This window comes from Giraffa tippelskirchi, chromosome 10, assembly GCF_054371585.1.
Source record: "Giraffa tippelskirchi isolate mGirTip1 chromosome 10, T2T-mGirTip1v1.2.pri, whole genome shotgun sequence".
In the NCBI taxonomy this organism is placed as follows: domain Eukaryota; kingdom Metazoa; phylum Chordata; class Mammalia; order Artiodactyla; family Giraffidae; genus Giraffa; species Giraffa tippelskirchi.
In genome coordinates this window covers 92,946,507-92,960,506 of record NC_137284.1, presented here as the reverse complement: position 1 = coordinate 92,960,506, position 14,000 = coordinate 92,946,507, and the positions used below count along the sequence as shown (strand labels likewise).

At 44.5% G+C, this 14,000-nt stretch overlaps 1 protein-coding gene across 7 annotated transcripts in view; it reads left to right on the top strand.

The window, feature by feature from the left end:
- Positions 1–14,000, top strand: part of ATXN7L1 (ataxin 7 like 1) — a 255,418-nt gene that overhangs the window by 83,682 nt on the left and 157,736 nt on the right. The gene's annotated exons all lie outside the window — the stretch shown is intronic.

The window sequence follows — 14,000 nt, the reverse complement described above, 5'->3', positions numbered from 1 at the left end:
ACTGCATTTTTTTTTTTTTGAATTTTTTTTTTTTGAATTTTCCTCAAGGGAGGAGAGGCAGGTGTCAGGTCAGAGGTCACTGCTGTGAAGGCTCCCATGTTATTTTGTTCTGTGACTTTAAGGAGAGTTTGGAGCTGGGGGACACACGGAATCACGCAGCCATGAGAGCAAAGGAGAAAAGTTCCCCCCCGCCTCACACTTTCCATTTGACACAAGTGATTAAAATGCAGCCGAAAACTCTACTAGCAGAGAGAAAAGACACATTAATAAAAACTGGATAATGAGCGTATTAAGATTAATGGGAGAAAGGAAGGCATTTAGGACTAGCTTCTTCCACCATGAAAGGTACTTCTCCTGAGTGGCATCTCTGTCTAAATGTGAATCCACTTGGAGGCAGCCATGTGTGTCCTTGAATCACAGTTACTGTTCTTCCAATAATCTCCCCTGTCTTGAGTTTATGTAATTGGAAACCCACAAATCAAAACCACTACCAGCCAAGCTCATCTTTTTGGTAGTTTTCCAAGGGAGTCCAGTAGCACTGGCTCTCCAGCCATCATCACAGGGTTGTCACATCCATAGTTCCCACCATAGTCTGTGGATCTATTCCATTACCCACCACGGGCAGAGGCTCACACTTAGCTTCCTGCAAAAGATTCGGTGTGTTGAAATCACATAATCTGTTTTTTTCATTATGTTGTGTTTTTTTTTTAGAGTCAGTTCAAAAGGGAAACTTAATTTTAAAAGTATATGAGACTATTGTTATACTAGAGTCATATGCTACCTTGGCATTTTCATAATTTCTATAGCAACCAGGGTGGTTTCAGAACCCTGGAAAAGACTTTGGGGGAAACCTGAGGCCATTTTCTGGGGCTTTTTTTTTTTCCAAGAAATTAAAATTCAAAGTTGTCTGCTTTGCTGTCTTCCTTTTCCCTACTGTGGGATCTTCTGAGCGAGCGCAGGCATCACTGCTGAAGCTGCCCACCCCCTCAGCCCCCGGCCTTCAAAGCCAGTCTGCTTCTAGCTGCTTCTGTGTGCAGCCTTTGCTTAACTTGGCCTTCTCACTTGCAAAAGGAAAGAATCCCTCTTTCTTAAGTGTTTTATCTTTTGAACTCTCACCAGTTGTTGCTTTGTAATACCCAGGTCTTGAATTTTGGAAGGTTGCAGGGGCAAATTCAAAAGTATACAGAATCTAGTGTGATCCTGCAGCCACAAAACCAACTGTCTTCCCATCATAGAAATAAATCCTGTACAAATATCTAATTGGACATGTCACCCAGCCATTTTCACTAAGTGAATATTGGATATAAAGGAAAATTTATACACAACTTTGCTTATTTGAAGTGTTCCCTCAGAAGGCCATTTATAAAATGCTGCTCCTCCTGCCGATTTCTTTCTTTTTTTAAATTTATTTGTTTATTTATTTGGCTGCACCAGGTCTTTATTGCGGCATGCAGGATCTTTAGTTGTGGCAAGCAAACTCTTAGTGGCTGTGTGTGGGATCTAGTTCTCTGACCATGGATGTAACCTGGGCCCTCTGCATTGGAAGCATGGAGTATTAGGCACTGGACCAGCAGGCAAGTCCTGCCAATTTCTTTTTCAGTATTGACTTAAGAAACGGATCATTAACTACACCAGGAAATCAGTTATTTTTCTACCTTTGTAGCAACCATTCTAGTGTCCTAAACTGTGTCTCTTCTTCCTCCCGAGCTGAACTCTGTCCCTTCCATCCCTCCTCTGCCATCTGGGAGTGGGAGGGGGCAGAAAGGTGAGGAGGGGGTGGGTGTTTGGGGGAGGTGAAGCTGGGAGAGCCAGAAAAGACCTGTGGGGAACCTAAGTGCTGTCCGGAGGCAGACCCAAGATGCCAGGAAGTTGGTAACATGAGTGCCATTGTCAACTGACTTCCACAGATGAGAATTCCACCAGAAGTTAAGGAAGAGAAAGAGTAAAGGACTGCTTGGTATAAGTGAAACTGAAAGTTGCTCGGTTGTGTCCGACTCTTTGCGACCCCATGGACTAGGGCCTGCCAGGTTCCTCTGTCCATGTAATTCTCCAGGCAAGCCATTCCCTTCTCCAGGGGATCTTCCCAACCCAGAGATCGAACCCAGGTCTCCCACATAGCAGACAGATTCTTTACCATCTCAGCCACCAGGGAAGCCACTGAGAATAACCTGTGTGTGATCCATGTTTAAGTGGCATTAATTTGATAGTCTGAGCCTAATCTGTGAATAAGCTCCAGGAATAACCCTTAAAGAGTAAGCATTGTATTGTCAGACATTGAAAAGAACTTAATTGTCCACTCCCTCATTGCCACTTCCCCACCCCCAGCCCCCTGATCACCACCAGAGTTGAACAAGTTGTAGCCTTTTTGTGCTCCTTTGACACAGAAAAGGATCAGTATGTTTACCTGCCTCTGTTGTGCATATGTTTTGGGGCTAATGATCAATACCATTATCATAATTTTATATTCACATATTAATTTCCTCTCAAGTTCACAGAAGCCTTTCAGCATCCAATGTGGTAGATGACAAATATAATTTTCTCCATTTTGGTAACTAGGGAAATTGATCCAGGGAAGAGTGATGCCAGAGTAGATGCTAGTCAGTGGTGTGCTGGTGAGTGTTTTCACAGCCAGCTCTCCAAGAGAAGCAGCCCTGGTTTGTGACGGATGCTGATTCCCATGGTGTAAATACTCCCACCATGGCTGATTCAGGCCACCAACATGCCTCACTGAACGCAGACTCGGGAAGAAATACAAGCAGCTCCTGTGAACTGCAGCATATAACTGGCACTAAAGATTCAGTTCATGGCCTCAGACTGCCAGGTGAGCACTGAGAACCAGCTCTGACTTCTGTACACCCCCAGTTAACTCTCAGGTTCAGCTCAACCCCTAACTCACTGGATTACCTTAAAGAGTGATTTTCACACTTTGAGTTGTGACCTATTAAAGGATTATGAAATTAATTTCAAGAGCTCAGCATGTTTTTTTAATGAAATAGAATAACATAAAAAGAAATGAGTAGACGAGGACATATGAGAGTGTAATGTGTGTGTTTGATAGATGATGGATGGACGGGTAGATAAAACAGGTATATATATGTGTATGGGGGCGTCCCAGGTGGCACCAGTGGTAAAGAACCCACTTGCCAATGCAGGAGAACTAAGAGTCACTGGTTCAATCCCTGGGTCAAGAAGATCCCCTGAAGGAGGAAATGTCAACCCACTCTAGTATTCTTGCCTGGAAAGTCCCATGGACAGAGAAGCCTGGTGGGCTACAGTCCACGGGGTTGCAAAGAGTCAAACACGACTAAAGTAACTTCAGTTCAGTTCAGTCCAGTCGCTCAGTCGTGTACGACTCTTTGGAACCCCGTGAATCGCAGCACGCCAGGCCTCCCTGTCCATCACCAGCTCCCGGAGTTTACCCAAACCCATGTCCATCTAGTCGGTGATGCCATACAACCAACTCATCCTCTATTGTCCCCTTCTCCTCCTGCCCCCAATCCTACCCAGCATTACAGTCTTTTCCAGTGAGTCAACTCTTCGCATGAGGTGCCCAAAGTATTGGAGTTTCAGCTTCAACATCAGTCCTTCCAATGAACACCCAGGACTGATCTCCTTTAGGATGGACTGGTTGGATCTCCTTGCAGCCCAAGGGACTCTCAAGAGTCTTCTCCAACACCACAGTTCAAAAGCATCAATTCTTCGGCGCTCAGCTTTCTTTATAGTCCAACTCTCACATCCATACATGACCACTGGAAAAACCATAGCCTTGACTAGACGGACTTTGTTGGCAAAGTAATGTCTCTGCTTTTAAATATGCTATCTAGGTTGGTCATAACCTTCCTTCCAAGGAGTAAGCGTCTTTTAATTTTATGGCTGCAATCACCATCTGCAGTGATTTTGGAGCCCAAAAAAATAAAGTTTGACACTGTTTCCACTGTTTCCCCATCTTATTTCCCATGAAGTGATGGGACCAGATGCCATGATCTTAGTTTTCTGAACGTTGAGCTTTAAGCCAACTTTTTCACTCTCCTCTTTCACTTTCATCAAGAGGCTCTTCAGTTCTTCTTCACTTTCTGCCATAAGGGTGGTGTCATCTGCATATCTGAGGTTATTGATATTTCTCCCAGCAATCTTGATTCCAGCTTGTGCTTCATCCAGCCCAGCGTTTCTCATGATGTACTCTGCATATAAGTTAAATAAGCAGGGTGACAATATACAGCCTTGACGTACTCCTTTTCCTATTTGGAACCAGTCTGTTGTTCCATGTCCAGTTCTAACTGTTGCTTCCTAACCTGCATACAGGTTTCTCAAGAGGAAGGTCAGGTGGTCTGGTATTCCCATCTCTTTCAGAATTTTCCACAGTTTATTGTGATCCACACAGTCAAAGGCTATGGCATAGTCAATAAAGCAGAAATAGATGTTTTTCTGGAACTCTCTTTCTTTTTCGATGATCCAGTGGATATTGGCAATTTGATCTCTGGTTCCTCTGCCTTTTCTAAAACCAGCTTGAATATCTGGAAGTTCACAGTTCACATATTGCTGAAGCCTGGCTTGGAGAATTTTGAGCATTACTTTACTAGCATGTGAGATGAGTGCGATTGTGCGGTAGTTTGAGCATTCGTTGGCATTGCCTTTCTTTGTGATTGGAATGAAAACTGACCTTTTCCAGTCCAGTGGCCACTGCTGAGTTTTCCAGATTTGGTGGCATATCGAATGCAGCACTTTCACAGCATCATCTTTGAGGATTTGAAATAGCTCAACTGGAATTCCATCACCTCCACTAGCTTTGTTCGTAGTGATGCTTTCTAAGGCCCACTTGACTTCATATTCCAGGATGTCTGGCTCTAGGTGAGTGACCACACCATTGTGATTATCTGCATTGTGAAAATCTTTTTTGTACAGTTCTTCTGTGTATTCTTGCCACCTCTTCTTAATATCTTCTGCTTCTGTTAGGTCTATACCATTTCTGTCCTTTATCGAGCCCATGTTTGCATGAAATGTTCCCTTGGTATCTCCAATTTTCTTGAAGAGATCTCTAGTCTTTCCCATTCTATTGTTTTCCTCTATTTCTTTACACTGATCACTGAGGAAGGCTTTCTTATCTCTCCTTGCTATTCTTTGGAACTCTGCATTCAGACGAGAATATCTTTCCTTTTCTCCTTTGCTTTTTGCTTCTCTTCTTTTCCCAACTATTTGTAAGGCCTCCTCAGACAGCCATTTTGCTTTTTTGCATTTCTTTTCCATGGGGATGGTCTTGATCCCTGTCTCCTGTACAGTGTCGCGAACCTCTGTCCGTAGTTCATCAGGCACTCTATCAGATCTAGTCCCTTAAATCTATTTGTCACTTCCACTGTATAATTATAAGGGATTTGATTTGGTCATACCTGAATGGTCTAGTGGTTTTCCCTACTTTCTTCAGTTTAAGTCTGAATTTGGCAATAAGGGGGTCATGATCTGAGCCACAGTCAGCTCCCAATCTTGTTTTGGCTGACTGTATAGAGCTTCTCCATCTTTGGCTGCAAAGAATATAATCAATGTGATTTCGGTGTTGGCCATCTGGTGATGTCCATGTGTAGAGTCTTCTTTTGTTATGTTGGAAGAGGGTATTTGCTATGACCAGTGTGTTCTCTTGGCAGAACTCTGTTTTAGCCTTTGCCCTGCTTCATTCTGTACTCCAAGGCCAAATTTGCCTGTTACGCCAGGTGTTTCCTGACTTCCTACTTTTGCATTCCAGTCCCCTATAATGAAAAGGACATCTTTTTTGGGTGTTAGTTCTAAAAGGTCTTGTAGGTCTTCATAGAACCGTTCAAGTTCAGCTTCTTCAGCGTTACTGGTCAGGGCATAGACTTGTATTACTGTGATATTGAATGGTTTGCCTTGGAAACGAACAGAGATCATTGTGTCGTTTTTGAGATTGCATCCAAGTACTGCATTTCGGACTCTTTTGTTGACCATGATGGCTATTCCATTTCTTCTAAGGGGTTCTTGCCCACAGTAGTAGATATAATGGTCATCTGAGTTAAATTCACCCATTCCAGTCCATCTTAGTTAACTGATTCCTAGAATGTCGACGTTCACCCTTCCCATCCTCTGTTTGACCACTTCCAATTTGCCTTGATTCATGGACCTGACATTACAGGTTCCTATGCCATATTGCTCTTTACAGCATCGGACTTTGCTTCTATCACCAGTCACATCCACAGCTGGGTATTGTTTTTGCTTTGGCTCCATCCCATCATTCTTTCTGGAGTTATTTCTCCACTGATCTCCAGTAGCATATTGGGCACCTACCAACCTGGGGAGTTCATCTTTCAGTGTCCTATCTTTTTGCCTTTTCATACTGTTTATGGGGTTCTCAAGGCAAGAATACTGAAGTGGTTTGCCATGCCCTTCTCCAGGGGACCACATTCTGTCAGTAACTTAGCACAGCGCATATGTGTATAATGGATTGGGGTGAAAAATCAAAAAATACTTAACCTAGAATCAAGAGTATACCTGTCTCCCCATCTGCAAAATGAAGCTAGGGATCTTGCTCTCACCCTGCTGATGATCACACCGGGAGAATAATTAAGATCACTTCTGTGACAGTGCCATGGTGGTGCTATCTGATGTATCTGATCAACAGTTGATTCATTTGCAGGGACAAAACGGAGCAAAAGGACAGGCATGGATTTATGGTAGGGAAATAATTGAACATGGGGAAAGAATTGAACACTGTGATGGGGTAAGAATTGAACACTGTGATGGGCAAAGTCCCATCATCTTTGGGCATGTTTTCTTGGGGCCTGACCACTGCCTAGAGAGAGCCCTCCCAGTGGCTTGCAGCCCTCATCTGTCCACACATGTGTGTGATGGTTCCGTGCACATAGAGGGAATTCTACAGGTCGGAGGGACCTTGCAGTTTCCCCAGGAGGTCAGCTGTGAATGGTCGTAAAGGAGAGTCAAAGAATGTGCTGCCTGGAGCAAAGACTCTCCCACTGGAGGGAGAAGGAATTAGTTTTGAAAAATAGGGGAGAAGACCTTGAGTAAAGCTTTCTCTACACTCTTTCCCAAATCCCCGGAGGAAGAAAATACAAGGCCAGGAAAGTTTTACAAGCCTTCACAGCAACCCCATGAGGCAAAAAACGCAAGCCCCATTTTATGGATGAGGAAACAGTTGCTCTGAAAGGTTGGGCACCTTCCCTGAGGTTACACAGCAAAGGGCACTGTGCTCAAAATCCCTCCTTCTGACCCCAGGCCTGTGCAAATGCCAGAGGTTCCTCAGAGTCTGTTAGTCCTCTGTGCAAGCCTTCCATCCATCAAACTGTTTTCCTCATTTTTAAAATGGGATCTTATGGGGAGGGAGGTGGGAGGGGGGGCCAGGAAGGGCAACACATGTAAACCCATGGCTAATTCATGTCAATGTATGGCAAAAACTACTACAATATTGTAAAGTAATTAGCCCCCAACTAAAATAAAAATAAATAAATAAATAAATAAATAAATAAAATAAAATGGGATCTTGCTCTTATGAAAGACCTTTGGCTAAGATGGGAGCATGGTTTATAGAGCAGGGATCTCATCCTGCTTCACAGATCACTGCCATGGGATCTCTTAGCTTTGTTTCCTTGCCCGGAAAGTGGAATGATGGCAACTTTGTGGGTTAATTATGAGGATTACCTGAGATAATGTTATCAGATAGCAAAGTCTAGAAGGATGTATCTTAACATGCTAACAGTGGTTATCCCGAGGTGGTGTCATTACAAGTGGTTTCACTTTTGCCTTTTTTTCCCATCTTTGTTCAGTGGTACACTGGTAAATGTTTAACAGTGTGGCTTGCTGAAGAAAAGAAAACCTGATCTGTAGTGCCCCTTTCCATAGTATAAATACTCCATGAGATCTGATTTCAAGCTACCTCCTTGATCTCACAGAACACATTGGGAGACTTGCACAGTTGGCTCTCAAAAGCTGGTACAAGCCCACATCAACACACCACCATTTTTAACTGTGTGCTGAAAGTTCTGTTTGGGTGGTAAATTGAGAGGGAGAGTTAATTAATAGTATATCCAACATGATGCCAGGCATAGTGATTTCCAGTGCTCCCTGACCTTCCTCCCTCATCCCCAAGCAGACGACACACTGACCAAAACGGCCTGGCCCCTGGAAGTGGTGATCTTCTGAGAAGCCACAGGCTTTATCTTCCTCCCATCTGGCAGACTCTCAGAACCCAGGAAGCCTGTTGAGATTCTGAGGTGCGATCACTAAGGAATAAGCAAGCAGGCCATCAGGTCCTCTCAGTTTCCACAGGAGACATGCTCTAAGCAGACACAATTGAAACTGCCCTGCAGGAAACCAAGAACAGCCCCAACGAAGGGAAGGGCCCAGAGTAGGACACCCTCAGGGTGGCCAGGCTCTGCCCAGCCTAACGTTTACCTTCAACTATCGACCCAGAGGTGTGGGAGAGTGGCCGGGGAGGGGGGCTCCACAGCTTCCTGAAGGAATGCTGAAGTAGAACAGCAGCCAGAGGCCTGACGGACCTTGGACAGGTCATCGGGGCCCGTGACAAAGGTCCAGAGCCATGTTCCCCACCCCCTACCTCTCAGCCTCCCTTACTGCACTCAGTTTCTGGCACAGAGTAGGTGCTCAGGAAAGTTTGCGAATGCTTTTTTTGTTTTTTAAATTAATGCATTTCTTTCATTCCCTTATAGCCTGATCTGTTGTAGAAAGACTGTAAGGCAGCCCAATGCTGTTGAATAAATAAATGTCTTAGCCCTTGCCAGCTCCTGGTTTCACATGTTCCTGGATAGAAAATGTGACTAAATCTAAATGAGATGCAAAGTGTTAATAAAGGCTGCCAGTGATTTTTTTTTTTTAATTTCTTCTGGCTTTTCTGTATTTTTCAAATGTATCTTCAAAACACACGTATCACTTTTGTTATTTTAAAAAAAAGAATATATATTATAAAAATATTCTGTAAGCTGAAAGTAAAGCAAGAGTGGTGTCAGCAGTGTGGGACTGGGAGTGTCCTCCATGTGCTGGGAGGCTCTGAAGCTAGGGTACCGGATGCTGGGTGGGCCCAGCCTGGGCCTCTGTCACAGCTGGGTTCTCTCTCAGCCTCTCTTGTCACAGGCCTCCGCCTACCAGGCACTGACTAATAACGCTCCCCTCCGGTAACGTCTTAGTCAGAGTGGAAACAGAGGCGAGTCCTAGAGGGGAAGTGACAGGCCTGGCCACAGTTGCTGCAGAGACTCAGTGCGCCTGCGCCCTGGCCTGGCCCGCATCCCGCCACGGGCGCGCGGGGTCCTCGCACCAGTGAGGGCCCGTCTCACCCTTCCGGTCCAGCCTCCCCTGGAACAGGGGTCTTGGCTCCTGGCCATGTGACCAATGTGTTGATTCCATTTCCTTCTAAGTATCCAGGCTTCACTGGAAACATGTGTTGGGTTATAAATGAGCTGTCCTGACATTAGGAGGAACTCAGCTTCTCTGTGGCCTCCCCCTGCAGCTAGGAGAACCATGGTGTGTCTGATGGTTTCAGTAAAAACACAGGTTGAGTCTAGAAAGTGAGGGTGTCGGGGTGGGGAGAGGAAACTCCGATGTGTGAGGCAAAGCACTTTCATGCAGGCTGTGTCTTTTATTTCCTTTGTCCACCCTGCTCTCAGTGGTCCTGGAGCCAGTCAGCTAAGGAGAGGCAGGCGGAGTGCCCTTCAGGGCTCTATCTCCACCCAGCGGCCCACGAGGAGGCTGACCACTGGTTTCCTCCAAACTGATCTCCCTACCTCCCACCCCATCTTTACTGAGATATGATTCGTGTATCATACAATTTACCCATTTAAAGCATACAATTCAGTGGTTTGAATATATTCACAGCTTTGTGCAACCATAACCACTATCAATTTGGGAATGTTTGTATCATCTGCAAAAGAAACCTGTAAAACTTTAGCAGTTCTCCTCCAGTTCCCTCCAGGCCCCCCAGCCCAAGGCAAGCACTGATCTCCTCTCTCTGTCTGTGGCTTTGCCTCTTCTGGACAGTTCATATAAAGGGGATCATATAATATGTGGCCTTTTGTGACTGGCTCCTTTCACTTAGCATGTGTTTTTAAGGTTCATCCATATTTGTAGTGGGGCTTCCCAGGTGGTTCAGTGGGTAAAGAATCAGCCTGCCAGTGCAAAAGACACAGGAGACGTGAATTCTTTGGGTTGGGAAGATGCCCTGGAGGAGGGCATGGCAACCCACTCCAGTGTTCTTGCCTGGAGAATCCCATGGACAGAGAAGCCTGGCAAGCTCAGTCCATAGAGTCACAGAGAGTGGGACAGGACTGAAGTAATTGAATATGCATGCACGCATATTATAGCAGGCATCAGTACTTCACTTCTTTTTATGGCCAAATAATATCCCATTGTATGACTATATCACATTTCATCTATGCGTTCAACAGTTGATGGGTATCAGGGTTGCTTCGACATTTTAGAAATCAGCGAACTAAAATGGACTGGAAAGGGTGAATTTAACTCAGATGACCATTATATCTACTACTGTGGGCAAGAACCCCTTAGAAGAAATGGAATAGCCATCATAGTCAACAAAAGAGTCCAAAATGCAGTACTTGGATGCAATCTCAAAAATGACAGAATGATCTCTGTTCATTTCCAAGGCAAACCATTCAACATCACAGTAATACAAGTCTATGCCCCGACCAGTAATGCTGAAGAAGCTGAACTTGAATGGTTCTATGAAGACCTACAAGACCTTTTAGAACTAACACCCAAAAAAGATGTCCTTTTCATCATAGGGGACTGGAATGCAGAAGTAGGAAGTCAAGGAACACCTGGCATAACAGGCAAATTTGGCCTTGGAGTACAGAATGAAGCAGGGCAAAGGCTAACAGAGTTCTGCCAAGAGAACACACTGGTCATAGCAAATACCCTCTTCCAACATAACAAAAGAAGACTCTACACATGGACATCACCAGATGGCCAACACCGAAATCACATTGATTATATTCTTTGCAGCCAAAGATGGAGAAGCTCTATACAGTCAGCCAAAACAAGATTGGGAGCTGACTGTGGCTCAGATCATGAACTCCTTATTGCCAAATTCAGACTTAAACTGAAGAAAGTAGGGAAAACCACTAGACCATTCAGGTATGACCTAAATCAAATCCCTTACGACTATACAGTAGAAGTGAGAAATAGATTCAAGGGACTAGATTTGATAGATAGAGTGCCTGAAGAACTATGGGCAGAGGTTCATGACCTTGTACAGGAGACAGGAATCAAGACCATCCCCAAGAAAAAGAAATGCAAAAAAGCAAAATGGCTGTCTGAGGAGGCCTTACAAATAGCTGTGAAAAGAAGAGAAGTGAAAAGCAAAGGAGAAAAGGAAAGATATACCCATTTGAATACAGAGTTCCAAAGAATAGCAAGGAGAGATAAGAAAACCTTCCTCAGTGATCAGTGTAAAGAAATAGAGGGAAACAATAGAATGGGAAAGACTAGAGATCTCTTCAAGAAAATTAGAGATACCAAGGGAACATTTCACACAAAGATGGGGTAAATAAAGGACAGAAATGGTACAGACCTAACAGAAGCAGAAGATATTAAGAAGAGGTGGCAAGAATACACAGAAGAACTGTACAGAAAAGATCGTCACAATGCAGATAATCACGATGATGTGATCACTCACCTAGAGCCAGAGATCCTGGAATGTGAAGTCAAGTGGGTCTTAGGAAGCATCACTACGAACAAAGCTAGTGGAGGTGATGGAATTCCAGTTGAGCTATTTCAAATCCTAAAACATGATGTTGTGAAAGTGCTGCACTCAGTATGCCACCAAATTTGGAAAACTCAGCAGTGGCCACAGGACTGGAAAAGGTCAGTTTTCATTCCAATCCCAAAGAAAGGCAATGCCAAAGAATGGTCAAACTACCGCACAATCGCACTCATCTCACACGCTAGTAAAGTAATGCTCAAAATTCTCCAAGCCAGGGTTCAGAAATACGTGAACTGTGAACTTCCAGATGTCCAAGCTGGTTTTAGAAAAGGCAGAGGAACCAGAGATCAAATTGCCAACATCCTCTGGATCATTGAAAAAGCAAGAAAGGTCTAGAAAAACATCTATTTCTGCTTTATTGACTATGCCAAAGTCTTTGACTGTGTGGATCACAATAAACTGTGGAAAATTCTTCAAGAGATGAGAATACCAGACCACCTGACCTTCCTCTTGAGAAACCTGTATGCAGGTCAGGAAGCAACAGTTAGAACTGGACATGGAACAACAGACTGGTTCCAAATAGGACAAGGAGTACGTCAAGGCTGTATATTGTCACCCTGCTTATTTAACTTATATGCAGAGTACATAATGAGAAACGCTGGGCTGGATGAAGTACAAGCTGGAATCAAGATTGCCGGGAGAAATATCAATAACCTCAGATATGCAGATGACACCACCCTTATGGCAGAAAGTGAAGAAGAACTGAAGAGCCTCTTGATGAAAGTGAAAGAGGATAGTGAAGAAGTTGGCTTAAAGCTCAACATTCAAAAAACTAAGATCATGGCCTCCGGTCCCATCACTTCATGGCAAATAGATGGGGAACAGTGGGAACAATGGCTAACTTTATTTTTTTAGGCTCCAAAATCACTGCAGATCATGTTTGCAGCCATGAAATTAAAAGACACTTACTCTTTGGAAGTAAAGTTATGACCAATCTAGACAGCATATTAAGAAGCAGAGACATTACTTTACCAAAAAAGGTCCATCTAGTCAAGGCTATGGTTTTTCCAGTGGTCATGTATGGATGTGAGAGTTGGACGGTGAAGAAAGCTGAGCATCAAAGAATTGATGGTTTTGAACTGTGGTGTTGGAGAAGACTCTTGAGAGTCCCTTGGACTGCAAGGAGATCCAACCAGTCCATCCTAAAGGAGATCAGTCCTGGGTGTTCACTGGAAGGACTGCTGTTGAAGCTGAAACTCCAATACTTTGGCCCCCTCAATCGAAGAACTGACTCATTTGAAAAGATCCTGATGCTAGGAGAGATTGAAGGCAGGAGGAGAAGGGGATGACAGAGGATGAGATGGTTGGATGGCATCACCATCAATGGAGATGAGTTTGAGTAAACTCCGGGAGTTGGTCATGGACAGGGAGGCCTGGCATGCTGTGATCCGTGGGGTCATGAAGAGTCAGATGCGACTGATGAACTGAACTGAACTGGGTTGCTTCCACCCTTGGGCTTTTATAAGTAATGCTACAATGAACATGCATGAAGAGGTTTTTGTGTGGACATAAGTATGCTGTTGTGTCTCATAGGCCACATAACTGATCTTCCAACAGTATGTATTTGATTCTGTCACCGCTTTGCTCAAAAACCTTCAGTAGCTTCCCATTGTTCTTAAAGTCAGGTTCAAAATCTATATGTGTGTGTGTGTGTTAGTTGCTCAGTCACATCTGACTCTGTGCAACCCTATGGACTATAGTCCTCCAGCCTCCTCTATCCATGGGGATTCTCCATGTTGATCCACAAAGCTTACGCCTTCCGGGCTCCCCTCTTGTTGTTTTAGCCAAGAGCTTGCTCCAACACACAGAATCTCCTTTCATAGTGGACCTGAAACTTCCCCCCCTCTCCCCTGACCTTTTCTTTCTCTAATCCCTCCTCAGAGAAGCCTCTCCAATGCTTCAGTCAGGGTTAGGTCAGCCTGGGACATGCTTTCATAGGACCATCTTCCTCCCCTCCTCAGTGGGTACCACAGTTACACCCACATGATGACCAGTGTGAATCTGGTCGATGCTTCTCTTTTCTGCTCCAGGAGAGTAGGGCCCTTGTTCTTGTTCACCAGTTAGCTCTGGCACCCAGCACGGTTGGTGCCCAGCACACTTAGGCACTTGGTAAATATTTGCCAAGTAAAGAATGGATAATGATGGCAGCCAGCAAGCCACTTTTCTGGATGCTTCCTTTTACCCTGGCATCTTCTGCAGGTGATGGGGGGACCCAGACAGCTGCCAAAACCAGGATGACTCCTTTTTCTCT